The sequence below is a fragment of the Salvelinus sp. IW2-2015 genome, unplaced genomic scaffold (genome assembly GCF_002910315.2).
Source record: "Salvelinus sp. IW2-2015 unplaced genomic scaffold, ASM291031v2 Un_scaffold1945, whole genome shotgun sequence".
Taxonomy (NCBI): domain Eukaryota; kingdom Metazoa; phylum Chordata; class Actinopteri; order Salmoniformes; family Salmonidae; genus Salvelinus; species Salvelinus sp. IW2-2015.
Window position 1 is genome coordinate 239,629 of NW_019943300.1, and position 21,590 is coordinate 261,218.

General features: G+C 43.0%; 1 pseudogene; it reads left to right on the top strand.

Moving 5' to 3' along the window:
- The window catches only part of LOC112072493 (dedicator of cytokinesis protein 3-like), a 98,305-nt pseudogene that overhangs the window by 52,392 nt on the left and 24,323 nt on the right, over positions 1–21,590 (top strand).

The window sequence follows — 21,590 nt, forward strand, 5'->3', positions numbered from 1 at the left end:
CCATCATCAAGACCAGCTCTCTGGTAAACTATCTCTAATCCGTACCATACAACAGGACCAAATATAATACACATCCTGGCGTCAGGTTGTTAGTGATGATTAACAATTGTATACAGACAGATTATTTCACTTATTAATTCACTTGTATCACAATTCCAGGGGGTCAGACGTTGCATACACTAAGTTGACTGTGCCTTTAAACAGCTTGGAAATTCCAGAAAATTAGTTGTCATGGCTTTAGAAGCTTCTGATAGGCTAATTGACATAATTTGAGTCAATTAGACGGTGTACCTGTGGATGTATTTCAAGTCTACCTTCAAACTCAGTGCTTGAGTTTTCATGGGAAAATCATGGGAAAATCAAAAGAAATCAGCCAGACTTCAGAAAAAAAATTGTAGACCTCCACAAGTCTGGTTCATCCTTTGGTAGCAATTTCCAAATGCTGAAGGTCCACGTTCATCTGTTACAACAATAGTACGCAAGTATAAACACCATAGGACCACGCAGCCGTCATACCGCTCAGGAAGGAGACGCGTTCTGTCTCCTATAGATGAACGTACTTTGGGGCGAAAAGTGCAAATCAATCCCAGAACAACAGCAAAGGACCTTGTGAAGATGCTGGAGGAAACAGGTACAAAAGTATCTATATCCACAGTAAAACGAGTCCTATATCGACGTAACCTGAAAGACCGCTCAGCAAGGAAGAAGCCACTGCTCTAAAACCGCCATAAAAAAGCCAGACTACGGTTTGCAACTGCACATGGGGACAAAGATCGTACTTTTTGGGGACATGCCTGTGGTCTGATGAAACAAAAATATAACTGTTTGGCCATAATGACCATCATTATGTTTGGAGGAAAAAGGGGGACGCTTGCAAGCCGAAGAACACCATTCCAACCGTGAAGCACGGGGGTGGCAGCATCATGTTGTGGGGGTGCTCTGCTGCAGGAGGGACTGGTGCACTTCACAAAATAGATGGCATCATGAGGAATGAAAATGATGTGGATATATTGAAGCAACATCTCAAGACATCAGTCAGGAAGTTAAAGCTTGCTCGCAAATGGGTCTTCCAAATGGACAATGACCCCAAGCATACTTCCAAAGTTGTGGCAAAATGGCTTAAGGACAACAAAGTCAAGGTATTGGAGTGGCCATCACAAAGCCCTGACCTCAATTCCATAGAAAATGTGTGGGCAGAACTGAAAAAGCGTGTACTAGCAAGGAGGCCTACAAACCTGACTCAGTTACACAAGCTCTGTCAGGAGGAATGGGCCAAAATTCACCCAATTTATTGTGGAAAACTTGTGGAAGGCTACCCGAAACATTTGACCCAAGTTAAACAATTGAAAGGCAGTGCTACCAAATACTAATTGAGTATATGTACACTTCTGACCCACTAGGAATGTGATAAAAGAAATTAAAGCTGAAATAAATAATTATCTCTACTATTATTCTGACATTTCACATTCTTGAAATAAAATGGTGATCCTAACTGACCTAAAACAGGGAATTTTTATTTGGATTAAATGTCAGGAAATGTGAAAAACTTAAATTTGTGAAGTGGTTGAAAAATTTGTTTTAATGACGCCTACCTAAGTGTATGTAAACGTCTGACTTCAACTGTATAATATACTCGGACAATGAAAGAACCATCTAAGAGTTAAAGTCCAGATGTTGTTCATGGACAGTAGGATTCCTGTGGTCCTCCAGGAGGTTTTCGTCATGTACAGTAGGATTCCAGTGGTCCTCCTGGAGGTTTTCTTCATGTACAGTAGGATTCCTGTGGTCCTCCAGGAGGTTTTCGTCATGTACAGTAGGATTCCAGTGGTCCTCCAGGAGGTTTTCTTCATGTACAGTAGGATTCCAGTGGTCCTCCAGGAGGTCTTCATGTACAGTAGGATTCCTGTGGTCCTCCTGGAGGTTTTCTTCATGTACAGTAGGATTCCTGTGTTTTTCCTGGAGGTTTTCTTCATGTACAGTAGGATTCCTGTGGTCTTCTTCACCCAGGAGAGGGTACACATTGATTTCCCATGTATCCCTATCTCCCTCTAGGACACCCCAGTGCAGGAGGAGGTAGAGATGATGGTGGAATCTCTTCTGGATGTGCTTCTCCAGACCCTGCTGTCCATCATGACCAAGTCTCAGTCCCAGGAGGCGGTAAGAGGCCATCGCTGCCCACAGTGCACGGCTGAGATCACTGTTAGTAACTAACAATCTGCTTCTACTATCCATCTACTTCATCCTCCTCTACTCTCCAGACTTCATCTCTCTCTCTTTCATCAACCTGGTCCTAATCATCTCTATTATCCCCCTCACTTCCCCCACTCCTGTCTCTGCATGTTTCCCCTCAACCGTTCCGTGCGCTGACAGTGTTTTCCCTCACCTCTCCTGGTCTACTGCATGTTTCCCCCTCACTTCCTCCGACTCCTGTCTCTGGCATGGTTTCCCCCTCACTTCCCACTCCTGTTCTGCATGTTTCCCGCCTCCACCACTCCTGTTCTCTACATGTTTCCCCTCGGACCACTTGGCCTGTCTCTACATGTTTTCCCCCTCAGCCACTCCTGTCTCTAACAGTTTACCCCTCAACCACTCCTGTCTCTACAGTTTCCGCCCTCACCTCTCCTGTCTCTACATCGTTTCCGCCGCTCATTGCACTCCTTGTCTCCTGGGCATGTTTCCCCCCTCACCCACTCCTGTCTCTGATGTTTCCCCCTCAACCACTCCTGTCTCTACCATGTTTCCCCTCACCACTCCTGTCGTCTGCAGTGTTTCCCTCAGCACTCCTGTCTCTTCATGTTTCCCCCTTCACCGAACTCCTGTCTCTACATGGTTTTCCCCTCACCTGCTCCTGTTCTCTACATGTCTTCCCCCTCACCTCTTCTGTGTCTGCATGGTTTCCCCCTCACGCTTCTCTGTCTGCATGTTTCTCCCATCACGTCTCCTGGTCTTACATGGTTTCCCCATCATCTCTGTCCTGTCTGCTACATGTTTCCCCCTCACCTCTCCTGTTCTTCTACATGTTTCCCCCTACCTCTGCCTGCTCTACATGTTTCCCCCTCACCTTCCTTGTCTCTAACATGTTTCCCCCTTCACCTCTCCTTGTCTCTACATGTTTCCCCCCTCCACACTCCTGTCTGCTGCATTGTTTCCCCCTCACCACTCCCACTGTCCCTATTCGTTCCCTTGTTGTAATTTTTTGTCCTGGCGTATAAACATTTACCAGTTTGTAGCTTGTGTCTATTAGGAGTGTTTCAGAGGAATGTGGCAGTCACTAAAAGACTCTCAGTTAAAAAGAGTATGAGGCCTAAAGCTTCTTTTTTTACATACATTTTATTTGTTGAATATTATTGGTTCAATCTTAGAAATTTGTGCATCGTTAGGACTCAGTACTTGCTGAATAGAGGGAACTTAGTGAAGTAGAGGCACTTAGCTGGAAATAGAGTACTTTGAGCTGAATGACAGTAACTTCTGAATGTACAGTAACTAAGGCTGGAATACAGTTAACTTAGCTGATACATGTAACTTAGCTGAATTTACAGTAACTAAGCTGAGAATAACAGGTAACTAAACAAGTTGAATGAGAGTACTAAACCTAGCTAAAATACACGTAACTAAGCTGAATGTAGGAACTAAACTAGAGCTGAATGTAGTAACTAAAGCTAAGCTGAAGTACAGTGAACTACACTAAGGCTGAATACAGTAACTAAGCTGATTGCAGTAACTAAACTAAGGCTGAATTACAGTAACTAAGGCAAACTACATAACTAATAAGCTTTATACAGTAACTAAACTAAGCTGGAATGGTAGTCTAGGAACTAAGCTGAATACAGTAAACTAAAGCTAAATACAGTACTAACTACAGCTTTATACAGTAACGTAGAACTAAGGCTGAATACAGTAACTGCTTAAACTAGTTGAAATGAAGTAACTAACTGAAGCTGAAGGTACAGTAACTAAAACTAAGCTGAATACAGTAACTTAACTAAGTTGAATGAAGTAACTAACTTACTAGTAAGTAACTAAAGTAACTAAAGTAACTAAACTATCTTACAGTTCTCCTTTGAAACATACCCTTATCCAATCATCTCCCTCCATCCTCGTTATCCTAACCCTCCTTCTTCCCATCTGTGTTTTGATTGGTCATTGGGTGGCTCGCGTTGCACTGTGATTGGCTGACATGTGTGTGCCTGTGTTCTCATTGGCAGGGAGAGTATGTGTCCTGCCTCCTATCCCTGCTGCGTCAGATGTCTGACATCCACTTCAAACATCTACTGGAATACTTCCAGAGCAAAGAGGAAGTCAAGGTGAGACTGTCTCTTTCTCAATGTCCTCCTCTTCCTCATTCCACTGACCTGAAAGAATGTGATGTGATTCATGAATTCTAGCCTAATGCTGAGCTTCCAACATATTGTTTTCACCTGTCGCGTCTTTTCCAATCAGTGCAGATGAAGAGGAGGAGAGGACATATTTGTAAGCAGTTGTGATGGAGCCTCTAATGTACAGGGAGTCATGGATGAACTGACATTTTGGTTTTGTTCCAGTGTTCTGGCCTGCTCATGGTTAAGGACACACATGACTCTCTCTGTCTCTCTGTCTCTCTCTCTGTCTCTCTCTCTCTGTCTCTCTCTCTCTGTCTCTCTCTCTCTGTCTCTCTCTGTCTCTCTGTCTCTCTGTCTCTCTGTCTCTCTCTCTCTGTCTCGCTCTCTGTCTCGCTCTCTGTCTCTCACTCTGTCTCTCTTTTTCTCTTTCTCTCTCTGTCTCTCTCTTTCTCACTCTGTCTCTCGCTCTCTCCCTCTCTTACTCTGTCTCTCTCTTTCTCTCTCACTTTTATTTATGTCTATCTCTCTCTGTCTCTCTCTCTTTCTCTCTCTCTCTCAGGAGTTCCTTCTGAAGATATTCTGTGTGTTTCGTAACCTGATGAAGCTCAGTGTCTTTCCCCGGGACTGGAACGTGATGAGGGCTGCTGACGGCAGCATAGTATGGTCATACTGCCGAACACACACAACACAACAACACACACACACAACACACCACACACACCACACACACACACACACACACCACACACACACACACACACACACCACACACACACGCCACACACACCAGCAACACACACACACAGCACACACATCACAGCAAAATGGCACGGACTGAACGGGATGAGCTGACCAGCAAGTACAGTCCCTCTTCACACCGTCACCCATCCCTGCTTCCAATCCACGCGTGCCCTCTCCACCCTCCTCCTCCACGACTCCACCCACTCTCCCACCTCTCCACCCTTACACCTCACCATCCTACATTACATCCCTCCTTCGCACCCGCCACGCATCTCACCCAGTCCATCCTCCACAGCTCTACCCTCCCCACACTTAAATCGTCTTTCAGACCGACCCTGTCACACCTCACCACCTCCTCTTCCCACCCGTCTCACCATGCCTCTTTCCAACTCCCACTCATCCCTCTCCCCCCCCACCCACCCTCTACCCATCCTCTTTCAAACCTCCTCCCATCCCTCTTCCCACACCTTACCCATCCCTTCTTTCAACTCCTCCCATCCCTCTTTCACACCTTGCACCCATCCCTCTTTCACACCTCCTCACCATCGCTCTTCCCACACTCCACCCATCCTCTTCGCCACATCCTCCCATCTCCTCTTTCAAACCTCCTCCCATCCTCTTTCACACTCACCACCTCCCTCTTTCACACCTCCTCCATCCCTCTTTCACACCTCACCATCCTCTTCGCCACTCCTCGCCATCCCTCTTTCACACCGTCACATCCCTCTTCCCACACTCCCCATCCTCTTCACACCTCCACCCATCCCTCTTTCACACCTCCACCCATCCCACTTTCACACTCGTCCACCCATCCCTCTTTCACACCTCCACCCATCCCTCTTTCACACCTCACGCCATCCTCTTCAAATCCTGCACCATCTCTTTCACACCTCTACCCATCCTCTTTCACAACCTCCACCCATCCCTCTTCACACACTCCACCCTCCACACCTCGCACCATCCTTCCACACCTCCACCATCCCTCTTCCCACACCTCCACCCATCCCTTTTCACACCTCCACCCATCCTCTTTCACACCTCCACCCATCCCTCTTTCACACCTCCACCCATCCCTCTTTCACACCTCCACCCACCCTCTTTCACACCTCTACCCATCCCTCTTTCAAACTCTCCTCCTCCCTCTTCCAACCTCCTCCCATCCCTCTTTCCACACCTCCACCCATCCCTCTTCTACACCTCCATCCATCCCTCCCACCTCCTCCCATCCCTCTTTCACACCTCCACCCCATCCCTCTTCCACACCTACAACCATCCTCTTCCACACCTCCACCATCCCTCTTCCACACCTCCTCCCATCCCTCTTCCACACCTCCACCATCCTCTTCCCACACCTCCACCCACCCTGCGCGTAGCTGGTCTGTTTGTACACGTCCATGTTCCCAGTCACCTTTCCATGGTTTAAATGTGGTTTTCGCTTTCAGTTTTGGCATGTAGTGCTGCATCTATCTCTGGTTTCTGGTTTGCATAAGTTGTAACAACCTCCTCAGTGGCGCTTCCTGAGGACTGTATACGTCAGTACTATTCTCAGTGACAACCGAACATTTCCAAAACAATCTTAAAGCATATATTCCGATTGGTCAGACCAGCATTGAACAGTCCTTACCACAGGTACTTCCTGTTTACGTTTCTGTTATTTGGAGGGCGCTGATCTGATTGGAGGCATTTTCCTCAGATTTCCTTTATTGAACTCCCCAGCTCCAATAAATGCAGTCTCGGGATATGTGGTTTACAGTTTTACACAAAGTCCAGTGAAGTCCTTGAGGGCCGTCGTGGTGTTTCGGGTTGGTGGGGGGGTGTTGGGTGGGTGGGGGGGGGGAGATATACACGGCGGTGACGATGACTTGAAGAGAAAATTCTCTCGGGAGGTAATGTGGTCAATTACCGCCAACACATTGTAATACATTCTAAAGCATTCTAAAACATATCAGAAGAATCCCCATTGTAATACATTCTAAAGCATTCTAAACATATTCAGAAGAATCCCCCATTGTAATACATTCTAAAGCATTCTAAACATATTCAGAAGAATCCCCCATTGTAATACATTCTAAAGCATTCTAAAACATATTCAGAAGAATCCCCATTGTAATACATTCTAAAGCATTCTAAAACATATTCAGAAGAATCCCCCATTGTAGATACATTCTAAAGCATTCTAAACATATTCAGAAGAATCCCCATTGTAATACATTTCTAAAAGCATTCTAAAAATATTCAGAAGAATCCCCCATGTGTAATACATTCTAAAGCATTCTAAAACAATATCGAAGAATTCCCCATTTATACATTCTAAAGCATTCTAAAACATATTCAGAAGAATCCCCCATTGTAATACATTCTAAAGATTCTAAAACATATTCAGAAGAATTCCCCATTGTAATACATTCTAAAGATTCTAAAACATATTCAGAAGAATCCCCATTGTAATACATTCTAAAAGCATTCTAAAACATATTCAGAAGAATTCCCCATTGTAATACATTCTAAAGCATTCTAAACATATTCAGAAGAATCCCCCATTGTAATACATTCTAAAGCATTCTAAAAACATATTCAGAAGAATCCCCATTGGTAATACATTCTAAGCATTCTAAAACATATTCAGAAGAATTCCCCATTGTAATACATTCTAAAGCATTCTAAACATATTCAGAAGAATTCCCCATTGTAATACATTCTAAAGCATTCTAAAACATATTCAGAAGAATCCCCCATTGTAATACATTCTAAAGCATTCTAAAACATATTCAAGAAGAATTCCCATTGTAAGTCATTTTAGATGTTTCCCAACATGCACAAAATGGGTCAGAATGTATCAATAATTAGCTGTTTCAAAACCGTTTATTTTTGAACAGTTGTGTGTTTATTTCTGTTGTTTCTCCCTCTAGCACCATAGTGACAACTGTCCAGTATCTGTCCCCGGCGTTGCACGAGAACTTCACGCGAGGCCGACTTGAGTTCAAGGTGCGTGCTTTGACAGAGTGACACACCACAACACACACAACACACACACACACACAACACACACACACACACACACACTGGTAAAACACACACACACAACACACACGAGCAAACACACACACACACACACGCAGAGCTAGTGAGCTGGTGTTGCTGCAGCCCACGCCAGAGTGCACACACACACACACGAGCAAACACACACACACACGCAAGCACGCAAGTCTTGTCCTTGAGGCAGAACAGAGCAATTTCCGCTAGATTTGCCAGTTGCAAAGTCAAAATTGTCTATGTTGTAAAAATTCATGAACCCCCTTGAGTTATTGCCCCCGTTGGAAAATCGAATTAGCATAATACAAAAACATCAATAGAAATCAGTCCGTTTAAGATAGGGATATCGGGTTTTTCTTAGCATTGGACGCATCTCAATCTGCAGTAAAAGGTGACAGAGTTAGAGAGGTGTTTGTCAGACCATGAGGCATCCCGGAAATCGGTCTTCTCACAAAAACCATCTGTAGCGTGCCAACGGTTTGGGCTACACACTAATATGACACCTCTGTGGAAAGGCGAGACTCTCAGGAACTCGTACACGTCGGTAGTTGTGCCTCACAAGACTCGTATGAATGTCTCCTGGTACCAGTTGAAAAATGAACGGAAGTATATATGGAGACTGTTTTTAGTGACAAAAAAAATAAAAGGTTAAAAAAATGTAAAAATAAATAATAACAAATGTTTCCTGATCTTTCTTTTTTCTCTCAGATATAGGAGAGACATTTCAGAACAAACTTCCTTTAGATGTACTATCTGTTGTTCCATGTAGTTAATCTGTTATTCAATGCGTTTGTATGGGCTAATAGCAGTAAGGCCCAAAAATTGTTTTATCAAATAATTATTATATATTTTTTCATATCCTCCAAAGGGGTCCTAAAATTCCAAATCAAATATCAAAATGATCCTTGGTACGACCTTCTTAAAACAATTCTAGAAAGCTTAATAGAATCCCTCTCTCCCGGCTTAGACAGAGCTTAAACTCGTATGAGTTAATTTAAGGTTAGGGCATTAGAATTAGCAGTGTAGTTAGGGTTAAGGTTAGGGTTAAGGTTAGGCATTAGAATTAGCAGTGTAGTTAGGGTTAAGGTTAGCATCTAGAATTAAGCCAGTGTAATGTAGGGTAAGGTTAGGGGTAGGGTTCAAGGCATTATGATTAGCAGTGAGTTAGTGGTTGAAGGTCATAGGGTTAGGTTAGGCATTAGAATTAGCAGTGTAGTTAGGTTAAGGTTAGGGTTAAGGTCTGCCCCCAGAACAAGATTCATGACCCAAAAAACGCTAACCTGCCTCTTTCCTCCCCTCTCCTCTCACACAGATGTCCATGATCTCTTCAACGTCCTAGTCGTGTGTGAATATTTCCTGCTCTTCTGTTTGACTTAGACAATGAAGTACCGTTGTTTAGGTCCTTTTTTAAGTTTTGCTCATGTACGTGGTCTGTTGTGTAGTGTGTGTTACTGGCCAGGTGTGGAACTCTATACTTCAGTCTGCAAGGCTTCTAACATCGAGCCAGCCCAGGTCTACAGACTTGCCGAGAACACCACGCCCAGCCAAGAGGAAGAAGTGTTGACAAGTATGTACCTCAAGAGTTCCCATAATTCAAATACATTCATCACCATGTCGTTTACCATTTATCTTCAAGCATCTCGTTTCTCATGTTGTACAGTGAACGTCTGGCGAGTAAGAGCTGGCTCACAGATGCTGCTCTCTTGTCATCATCGGTTTACCAACTTGCCTGAAGCATGCTGTGCTGTCTTCTAAAGTGTCCATCTGTCATACGTACGATCGTCTGACAGTAACGACCCCTCCATACTGCTACAGTAACGAGCCTCCATCTTACAGTTAATACCTTAATTCTGCACAGTAACTACCTCCATCTGTCGAGAACTACCTCCATTGCTACAGTAACTATCCTCCATCTGTACAGTAAACTACCTTCCATGATACTACTTTCGTCAACTCCATCTGATACAGTAACTACATCCTTCTGCACAGTAATACCTCCATCATGATACGATAGACAATAACCTTCCATCTGGCCAGTATTCATGTGAGTAACACCTGCTCGTAAGTAACTGCTAACTGTAATGAGTAACCTATTGTAGAAGTAACTACCTCGCATTGTACAGTAACTTACTCCCAGTGTACCATCTAAACAGTAAAACTGCACTTCCAATCGTGTACAGTAACGACTCTCACGAGCTGAAACTCGCTTGACCAGTAACGTCACCTCGCAATACCATGTACCAGGTAATAACTATACGTATCAGGACTACCTCCATCTACAAGGTAAGACATACATCCATCTTGACAGTAACTACCCATCTGCTACACGAACACCTCCCCATCTGCATACAGTAACGTACGCTACCATCTGTACAGTAACTAGCCCTCCATCTGCTACAGGTAGCCACGAACTCTACCACAATCATTACAAAGTAAGCGACCTCCAGTCTTACAGTATACTAATCTGACAGTACACTTCCATCGTACAGTAACACCTCCATCTGTATCTAAGTAATACCTATCCATCTGTACATGTAACTACCTCCATCTCTCGACAATAGTAATCCACGCTCAAATCTGATACAGTTAACTACCATCTCCATCTGTACAGTAAAACTAGACCGGTACTCACTAACGGATACATCCTGCTAACTGATAAGTACACCTCAGTAACTCCATCTGTACAGTAAACCTATTCTAGAACCCTTACATCTGCTACAAAACTACCTCATCTTTAGAACTAGCTCCACTTGTCCATCTGTTACAGTAAACTACCTCCATCTGTACAGTTAAAAACACTCCATACTGTACAGTAACTACCTTCCATCTGTACAGTAACTACGTCACTGTCCATACTGTACAGAAGACTACCATCATACTGTACAGAATATCAACTACTCCATCGTATTATAGTAACTACCCGTGCCATCTTAACGAGTAACTACCATCATCTGGTACAAGAACCTACGTATCACTGCCATCTACATAACTACCTCCAAATCTGTACAGTACACGACTTCCATCTCTGTACAGTAACTATATCCAATCTGATAACAGTAACTACCTCCATCTGTATAGTAACTACCTCATTCTGTACAGTAACCTACTCCATCTGTACAGAAAACGGACGTTCACACTGTTCCATCATGTCGAATAACGTACTCACCTGATCTTACGTAAACTACCTCCATCTGTACGTAACTACGTCCACTGTCCCTACTGTACAGTAACTACCCTCCATCTGTACAGTAACTACCTCCCATCTTGTACAGTAGCTACCTCATCTGTACAGTAAGACTCACATACTACGTACAGTAACTACATCCAATCTCTACAGTAACAACATCCCAGTGTCCATCTGTACAGTAGCTACCTCCCCCACCCGTCTGGTACAGGTTAACGACATCTCTCAGTAACTTCTACATGTAATAACTACTCCAATCTGTACCAGTAAACTCTAATTATCCATACACACTCCCATCATAAGTACAGTTAACACCTGCCATCTGTACAGCTTAACTAGTCCACTGGTCCATTGTACATAGGTTAGACTACCTCCATCTAATGAGTACAGTAACTACCTCCATCTGAGTACAGTAGCTACCTCCATCTGCACTAGTAACGACCCCATCTCTACAGTAACTACCTTCCATCTGTATAGTAAACTACTCCATCTGTACATAACTACCTATAACCATAGTCCTCCGTATCCGATGTACAGTAACGTACCAACTGGCCATTGTACAGTAACTTACTCCACGCCATTTCGTGTTACGAGTAACTACCTCACATCTGTTCAGTAGACTACCTCCATCAATGTCGACAGTACAGAAGGAAGATACTTCATCTGACATAAGACGACCTCAATCTCTACAGTAACTAATCCATCTCTACAGTAACCAACATCCAAAGTGGCCATTCTGATACAGTAAGCTACCTCCATCTGTACAGTAAAAACCACCCTCCGTCTACAGAGATAACAACATCCAGTAAAGTTTGTAGTGGAGTTAAGATACCTTCCCACGCGGGTCAACCTAGCCGGGCGTAGCTAGCAGAAGACCACTTGTCTTACAGTGTTCCTTGTCCAAAAGCCTTAAACGCCTGGAGGTTGTAAAGTTTAATCCTAAACCGTAGTAGTGATTTTTCGAGACACGTGTCTGGTCATTGTTTCCCTTCTAGTTTCATTATAGCAGTATCTGACTTATAAAATCTAAGTTATTGGTTCACAAAACAAGAGTTTCAGATGTTTATTGCAGTTGCAGCTAAAATGCTTGTGTTCTGGCTCCCAATAGTAATACCCAGCTAAATGCTTGTGTTTCTGGCGTGCCAATAGTAATACCCAGTAAATGCTAGGTGTTTCGGCCCAATAGTAATTACCCAGCTAAATGCTTGTGTTTCTAGCTCACAGTTAATACCTAACTAAATGTTGTGTTTCGGAGGTCCAATCGAGATTACGTAAATACCTAACTAAATGTGTGTTTCTGGTCCAACAGTAATACCCAGCTAAATGCTTTGTGTTCTGGCTTTCCAATAGTATAACCAGCTAAATGCTTTGTGTTTCTAGAAACAACTAGTTAAATAATCTAGCTAAGTGGCTTGTGTTGATCTAGCTCCAACAGTAATACCTAACTAAATGCTTGTGTTTCCTAGCTCCAATAGTACCAGTAATAACCTAACTAAATGCTTGTGTTTCTAGAACCAACAGTAATACTAACTAAATGCTTTGTGTTTCTAGAACCAACAGTACTACCTAGCCTAAAATGTTTGTGTTTTAGCTCCAACAGTACAGTAATACCTAGTAAATGCTTGGTGTTGTCTAAGCTCCAACCAGTACATAATACCTAGCTAAATGCTTTGTGTTTCTAGCTCCAACAAGTACAGTAATACCTTAACTAACATGCTTGTGTTCTAGAACCAACAGTAATCCTAACTAAATGCTTGTGTTCTAGAACCAACAGGAATACCCAGCTAACATGCTTGTGTTTTCTACTCCAACCAGTACATTTTAATACCTAGGCTAAAATGCTTTGTGTTTCTAGCTCCAACAGTTACAGTAATACCTAACTAAATGGCTGTGTTTCTAGCTCCAAACAGTAATACCTAATTATTGCTTGTTGTTCTAGCTCCAACAGTTACATACCCTACTAAATGGTCTGTGTTTCTAGCTCCAACATAATACCTTAACTAAATTGCTTTGTGTTTCTAGCTCCCAACAGTGCAGTATACCTAACTAATGCTTGTGTTTCTAGAAACCAACAATTAATACCTAGCTAATGCTTGTGTTTCTAAGCTTTTCCAATAAGTCAGGTTTTAATATCTAACTAAATGCTTGTGTTTTTTAGAACCCAACAGTAATAATTAACTAATGCTTGTGATTTCTAGCTCCAACAGTGCAGTAAACTAGCTAATGCTTGTGTTTCTTAGCTCCAACAGATGCGGTAATATCTAACTAATGCTTGTGTTTACCTAGTTTCCTCAAGTATACCTAACTAAAATGCTTTGTGTTTCATAGTTCCAAACAGTAATACCAACTAAACGCTGTGTGTTTCTTAAACCCAACAGTAATACCTAGCTAAAGCTTGTGTTTCTAGCTCCAACAGTGCAGTACTACCTAGCTAAACACGCCAACATGCTTGTGTTGCTATAGGCTCCAACAGTGCAGTAACTACCTAGCTAAATGGTGTTATCTAGCTCAACAGTGCAGTATACCTAGCTAAATGCGTTGTGTTCCTAGCTCCAACAGTGCAGTATACCTTAACTTAAATGCTGTGTTTCTAGCTCCAAACAGTGCGGTAATACCTAACTAAATGCTTGTGTTTCTAGTCCCAATAGTAATTACCCAGCTAATGCTTGTTTTCTAGCCTCCACAGTAAATACCCAGCTAAAATGCTTGTGTTTCTAGGCTCCAACAGGTAATACCAAAACCTAAATGCTTGTGTTTCAAGCTCCAACAGTTAATACCTAGCTAAATGCTTGTGTTTTCTAGAACCAACATTAATACCAGTAAATGCTTGTGTTTCTAGCTCCAACAGTATACCAGCTAAATCGCTTGTGTTCTAGAACCAACAGTGCCAGGTAATATTAACTAAATGCTTTTGTTTTCTAGCTCAACAGGCGTAATATCTAACTAAAAGCTTGTGTTTCTAGCTCCAATAGTGCCCAGTAATATCTAACATAAAATGCTTTTTCTAGAACCACTCGTAATACCCAGCTAAATTGCTTGTGTTCTAGCTCCAACAGTAATAATTACCAGCTAAATGCTTGTGTTTCTAGCATCCAACATAATACCCACTAAATGCTGTGTTTCTAGAACCAACAGTAATACCTAACTAAATGCTTGTTGTTCTTAGGCTCCACATTAAATCCTAACTAAATGCTTGTGTTTCTAGAACCAACAGTACATACCTTAACTAAATGCTTTGTTTCTAGAACCAACAGTAATCATCATAACTAAATGCTTGTGTTTCTAGCTCAACAGTGCGTAATATCTAGGCTAAATGCTTGTGTTCTTAGCTTTCCAAACCCGTGTGGGTTAACAACTAACCTAAATGCTTTGTTTTCTAGCCAAAGTCGGTAATACCTAACTAAATGGCTGTGTTTTCTAGCTCCAACAGTGTGGTAATACCGTAACTAAATACTTGTTTCCCTAGCTCCAACAGTGCAGTATACCTAACTAAATGCTTGGTGTGTTTCTAGCTCCAAACAGTGCAGTAGTCGTGTCTTTGAACCTATGCCAGATTGGATTGCTATGACATGCTATTTCTTATAAAATTATTTCTCCGTATTTAATATTACTTGATTGAACTACATCATGTAATAAAATTATTAACATAAGAGAGGGACACACGAATTAATATTTATAGAAGTGTTATCTTTCGAAATAAACTCTTAAGATTGTGAGTAATATTTTTACTACATTAACAGTCACATTAATCGTCATTTTATTCAGTCTTCATTCTGAAAGTTGTAAGTCCCTTGGATTATCTGCAGAATCCTGGCTAACAAGTTGAACAGCAATTACAAAATTTGGGTTTGATTATTTATTTACTAAATACCTAACTAATCACACTATTGATATCACACATATACAATTAAATGTTCATAACTTGATCACAATTACGTCATACAGAAAACGTCCCTAGCGGGCGGATATAGATATGACAGTTGTTATTACACAAAGGGAAGGGCGGGATTTTAGTTTTGAAAGAAGCGGCGAGACTGGAACATAGGCAAAAGCTGTGCTTCTCGATAATATTGTATCTTATGCATTCTAAATGACCGACCCATTTGACAAGGAAAAATGCAATTATATTTACTCTGAAGCTGCGCGTTCAGTAGCGTTGGTGGTAGATGAAGAACCGGTCGCCAACCCGAGTCCTCTGTCCTTTGAAGGAATGATCTTTCTGGGTTGTCACGGGATACGTTTAGTAAACGTTGCTGTGTAATTTGTAAGTCGCTCTGGATAAGAAGCGTTCTTGCTAAATGACTTAAATGTAAGTAATGTAAATTGTGTGTGGAGACGGGTTACTCGACTGTCCTTCCTAACCTGCGTTTTGTAGCAGCTCTGTTGCCAACTCACGGCTAGGAGATATCACTTCTGTATGTGAACACGAGTTTCAAAGTTGGGCATTACCATTCACAATCAAAAGTCCATTGCTGATGTTGGCCTAGTATCTGTAGTTAGTTGTTCTCTGATACCATTTGACATCGGATCGTCATCCAAAATGTACCGGAACAGGAAGTTTACATTTTTGTCACTGGCTTAATATAGTGGAGGTTAGAGGGGTGTAGTCTGGAAAAGTCTATTACCCAGGTCTCTTCACAGGGGCGGCCCGCTGGTTGAGCAGAGCCCAAATATTATGCAAAACACAAATCTCTCATTTGGAAGGTCAAAATTACATTTCACCTCTTCACAAACCAATGTCATATTCAAAACATTTGAACTTAAACACAATTCCATGTGAATCCGATAACTCTGACGTTTTAGACTTTTCACAGTAGCGTTATACTGTTCATCTATCATTTTTGAGATGTGAGATGGTCAGAGGGCAAACGAACTGACTAATATTAACCTGGTAAGTACCACGGCATATTACAGTTGTTTGGAATTACCAGAATATAGTTCACTTTCCCCAACTTCTGATGTTACCCAGAATCTCTATGTTAACCCATGGGTTTCCTTATGTTCACATCAAGTATGAGTTGGGGAGAGAGAAAAAAGGAGAAGGAAAAGAGGTATTATGACTTGTCGTAACCTACCCCCAAACCAACGTCATGACAGCAGTAATACCTAACTAAATTGCTTTGTGTTTCTGGCCCAACATAATACTAACTAATATGCTTGTGTTTCTAGCATCCAACAGAATACCTAGCTAAAATGCTTGTGTTTCTAGCTCCAACAGTAATACCTACTAAATGCTTGTGTTTCTGGCTCCAACAGTAAATACCTTAACTAAATGCTTGGTTTTCTAGTCCAACAGGAATAACCAAACTAAATGCTTGTGTTTCTAGCTCCAAACAGCAATACCAAACTAAAATGCTTAGATTGTTCTCTAACTCCAACAGAGAAGAGGAGAAGTTCTGTCTACTGTACTTTTCTGCTCTCACTCACTGCTTGCATTTGCTCACTTTCTTGTTCACTACTGTTTTCGTGCCTGCTGTTCTCATGCCGTTTTGTCCTGTTCATTGTCCTGTTTCTCACGTTGCCTTGTTTCACTTCCTGTTTCTCACGTTTGCCTGGTTCACTTTCCTGTTTTCTCACTTGCCTTGTTCATGTCCTGTTTTTCACGATTGCCTTGTTCACTTCCTGTTTCTCAATTGCCTTGTCATGTCCTGGTTTCTCACGTTGCCTTGTTCACATTCCTGTTTCTCACGTTGCCCCTGTTTCACTTTTTCCTGTTTTCTCACGTGTGCCCTGTTCACTTCCTGCTGTCTCACGTTTGCCTTGTTTCCACTTCCTGTTTCTCACGATTGCCCTTGTTTTCCACTTCATGTGTCTCACGTTGCCTTGTTCACTTCCTGTTTCTGCACCGTTTGCCTTGTTCACTTCCTGTTTCTCACGTTGCCTTGTTCACTTCCTGTTTCTCACGTTGCCTTGTTCACTTTCTATTTCTCACGTTGTCCTGTTCACTTCCTGTTTCTCACGTTGTCTTGTTCACTTCCTGTTTCTCACATTGCCTTGTTCACTTCCTGTTTCTCACGTTGCCTTGTTCACTTCCTGTTTCTCACACAGTTTCTTTCAAAGGAGAGCTAATAGAGTACCAGGCTTCAGTTTAAAATATGCAAGCACCAATTCTGATATTCCCTTCACACTTGAAGCACACACTGTAGACATCTGTAATTCTGAGATCTTCATAATGCTGTGATCTTCAAGGAATGATGTTCTTCAGTCTTCAGTACATTTCCTCATCTGTTAACTGTGGGAATACCCAAAAATATATCATATCCAATACATGTCCAATAGTCTTCAGTTAGAGATCTCTGTGTGTGTCTGGGATTCTTCACCTGTTGTTTTGTTTCTAGGTATGGTGACATGAGGGTGATGATGGCCTACGAGCTCTTCAGCATGTGGCAGAACCTCGGTGAGAGTTGCTCTCTATCTCACCCTTTATAATGCTACGTAACATGACATTTTAAATGTAGCATTTAGAGGACCTACTGTACTGTACTGTACCGTAGGATCCTCACCCATGTACACATTTGCCCGTTCTCACACTCACTCACTCTCCCAACCAAACATACAGAATGTTCATTTGGTACCAAGGTAGTCTAGTGGTTAGAGCGTTGAGGCCAGTAACCAAAAGGTTGCTGGATCGAATCCCAGAGCTGACAAGGTAAAAATCTGTCGTTCTGGCAGAACGCCGAAGACGTTGATGTCGATTAAGGCAGCCCCCCACCCTCCGCACCTCTCTGATTCAGAGTGTTTGGGTTAAATGTGGAAGACACATTTCAGTTGACCAGCCAAATGTTATCACGTAACAATATTGACCTCTACAGATGATAGGAGTATTTTAACGTTGCAGTTTCTATCTAATGTTCTCCCAGTGCTTTTCCGCCCCACTTTTGGATCGATTCAAATGTTGATTTAAATTATGCGACTCTCTTCTTGTTCTCTCTGTAAAACCTTACCTATTTTCTTCTTGTGATTTTCTGGCGTTCATTGCGTCTGGTTGAAAGGAAGTGTTTTGGGTTATTTAGTGTAAAGTCTGACTCCTCTTCATGTCCTCTCCAGGTGAGAACAAGATCCACTTCATCCCAGGTATGATAGGTCCGTTCCTGGGTGTGACCCTGGTGCCTCAGGGGGAGGTCAGGAACATCATGATCCCTATCTTCCACGACATGATGGACTGGGAGCAGAGGAAGAACGGGAACTTCAAACAGGTCAGGGTTCATACCTTATATTTCATCAGGTCAGACGTTCATACCTTATATTTCATCAGGCAGAGTCATACCTTATATTATCATCAGGTCAGAAGTTCATACCTTATATTCATCAGGTCAGAGTTCATACCTTATATTTCATCATGTCAGAGTTCATACCCTTATATTTCATCAGGTCAGAGTTCATACCTCTATATTGCATCAGGTCAGAGTTCATACCTTATATTTCATCAGGTCAGGGTCATACCTTATATGCATCAGGTCAGGGTTCTTTCTAGGAGTCTCTCCTAGCCACCCGTGCTTCTACAACCTGCATTGCTTGCTGTTTGGGGTTTTAGGTGGGTTTCTGCTACAGCACTTGCGAGATATTAGCTGATTACGAAGGGCTATATAAATACATTTGATTTGATTCATACCTTATATTTCATCAGGTCAGGGTGCCATTTCTTATTTCACAAAAAGTGATTTTTCTCTACTCAAGATCTGCAGCAGAAATGTTCCCTCGGAGACGGTGGTGGTGTGTATCGTTGTTGACAACCGCAGATACAACGGTGGAAGAACACTGGTTTACGTCTTGTGTAACGTGCACTGACTTTGACTTGTGTTCAGGTGGAGGCAGAGCTGATTGACAAGCTGGACAGTCTGGTGTCTGAGGGGAAAGGAGACGAGAACTACCGAGAACTTTCAGCCTGCTGTGAGTAGAGGAATACACACACACCACACACACACACACACACACACACACACCACCACACACACAACAAACCACACACACACCACACACACAACACACACACAACACACAAACACACACACACACCTACACACACACACACCACACACACACCAACAAACACACACACACACACACACACACACACACACAACAAAACACCACACACACCAACACACAACAACAAACACACACACACACCACACCACACACACCACACACAACACACACACACACACACACCACACACACACACAACAAACACACACACACACACCACACACACACACACCACACAAAACACACACACCACACACACCACACACACACACACAATCAAACACACCACCAACACACCACACACACACACACAAACACACACACACACACCCACACCACACACACAATCAAACACACACACACACACACACACACACAAACAAACACACCACACACACACACACTAACACACACAACAACAAACACACACACACACACACCACACACACACAACAACAAAACACACACACACCCACACACACACACACAAACACACACACACACACCACCACACACACACACAACAACACACACACACCACACACACTACACACACACACACAACAAACACACACACACACCACACCTACACACACACACACCACAAACACACACACACACACCTACACACACACACACAAACCACAATCACAACACACACACACACACCACACACCTACACACACACACAACACATATCAAACACACACACACACACACACCTACACACACACAGTAAACCCACTCGTATATAACTTAACCTTCTTCTTTACTCACCTACTGTATAACGTCGTGTTTGGTCTCAACCTGGTTGGTTTTCTACTCCACCTGTATAACGTGGTAGATGGAGAGGAAGGAGGAAGAGATGAGAGAGGAGAGGGAGAGGTGGTCGAGGAGAGGAAGAGGTAAGCGAGAGACGATGAGGAGGAGAGGATGAGGAGGAGAGGATGAGGGGAGAGGAGAGGATAGGGGAAAGGGAGAAGAGTGATGAGGAGGATTAGGAGAGGAGGATAGGAGGATGGAGAGGAGATTATGCGAGAAGAGATGAGCGAGCGAGACGGGTGGTTTGTCTCTGAGACCTGGATTGTGGCGAGAGCACTCCTCCTTGAGGAGAGGGGGAGGAGAAGGAGAGGCTGATAACGTATCGAGGTAGAAGAGAGATCGTGAGGCTCTAACCTGGATTGCGGTTTCTACCGAGTAACCATTGACCATATTTGAGATAACGTCGGTGTTGGTGCGTCATGAAACCTGTGTAGGTCTCTGAGCATGCGCTACGCGTTGAGGGGGAGGAGATAGAAGGCATGAGAGGGGATTATAGGAAAGAGTGGTGAGAAACGTGAGCGAGAGAAGCAGGGGGATGAGGTGGGAGGCGCGAGGATTGGTGGTGAGGTGTCTCTAACATGTTGGTGTTTGCATGCGCATGCCTGAACCATGGTATAAAGCTTGTGTGATGTCCATGCGTGAAGCGCTGTTGGTTCTACCATGTGAGCACAACGTGACACATGAGAGGACGGGGGAGTAGGGTGAAGAAGAGAAATAGGGGATAAGGAGGAGAGGAGAGCTTGGTTCATAATACAGATCAACGAATGCCGTGTCGGTGTCTCTATACACTCTGTTGGTTTTCATACCTTTTTTTACCATACCTGTACAACTACTACGCTATAGTGATTTCTATGTAACAGGTATGCTAGGAGGTCTGACCAGTCACACCAGTCGTTCGGTTTTATTACATGACCTGACCTACCTTGAGGAACTGTAGTTGATTTAGAGTAATCCTAGCGGACGAGCTAGTCTGCTCTCATAGCACGTTATGGAGTGGGTGTAGGACTTCTTACGTTTGCCTACCTGGATTCTGTGCATATGACAGACGATCGACTAGCATGGCTTCTATACCTGAGTGAGTTTTGTGCGTGAACGCTCACGGATACCGGGGTATACTTAGTGATTCTGTCAGACTAGGCTAGAGTCCAGCAGTCTTACACTCATTGAGGTATGATGAGGATGGTTGATGCCTAACCTGACTCCTTCCTCTAGTGATAACAGGCTAGACAGACCAGCTCTATAGAGATGAGATGCAACTTAGTGAGTCTGTCAGGCCAACCAGCCGTCTACTGTTGGATTGAGATGTGGCTGCGTAAACCATTGTTGAGTTTCTACTCCTGTCCATGGTCATGTCAACACAGCTCTATAGAAGATGAGTGCGTATGAGTTGTCTCTATCTGTTGGATTGTCTATATCCTCCCGTTACCAGAAGCAGCCAGCTCTATAGAGATGAGTGAAACGGCGGTGTGTCTTCATAACCTGTTGGTTCTCTTCCATGGTGA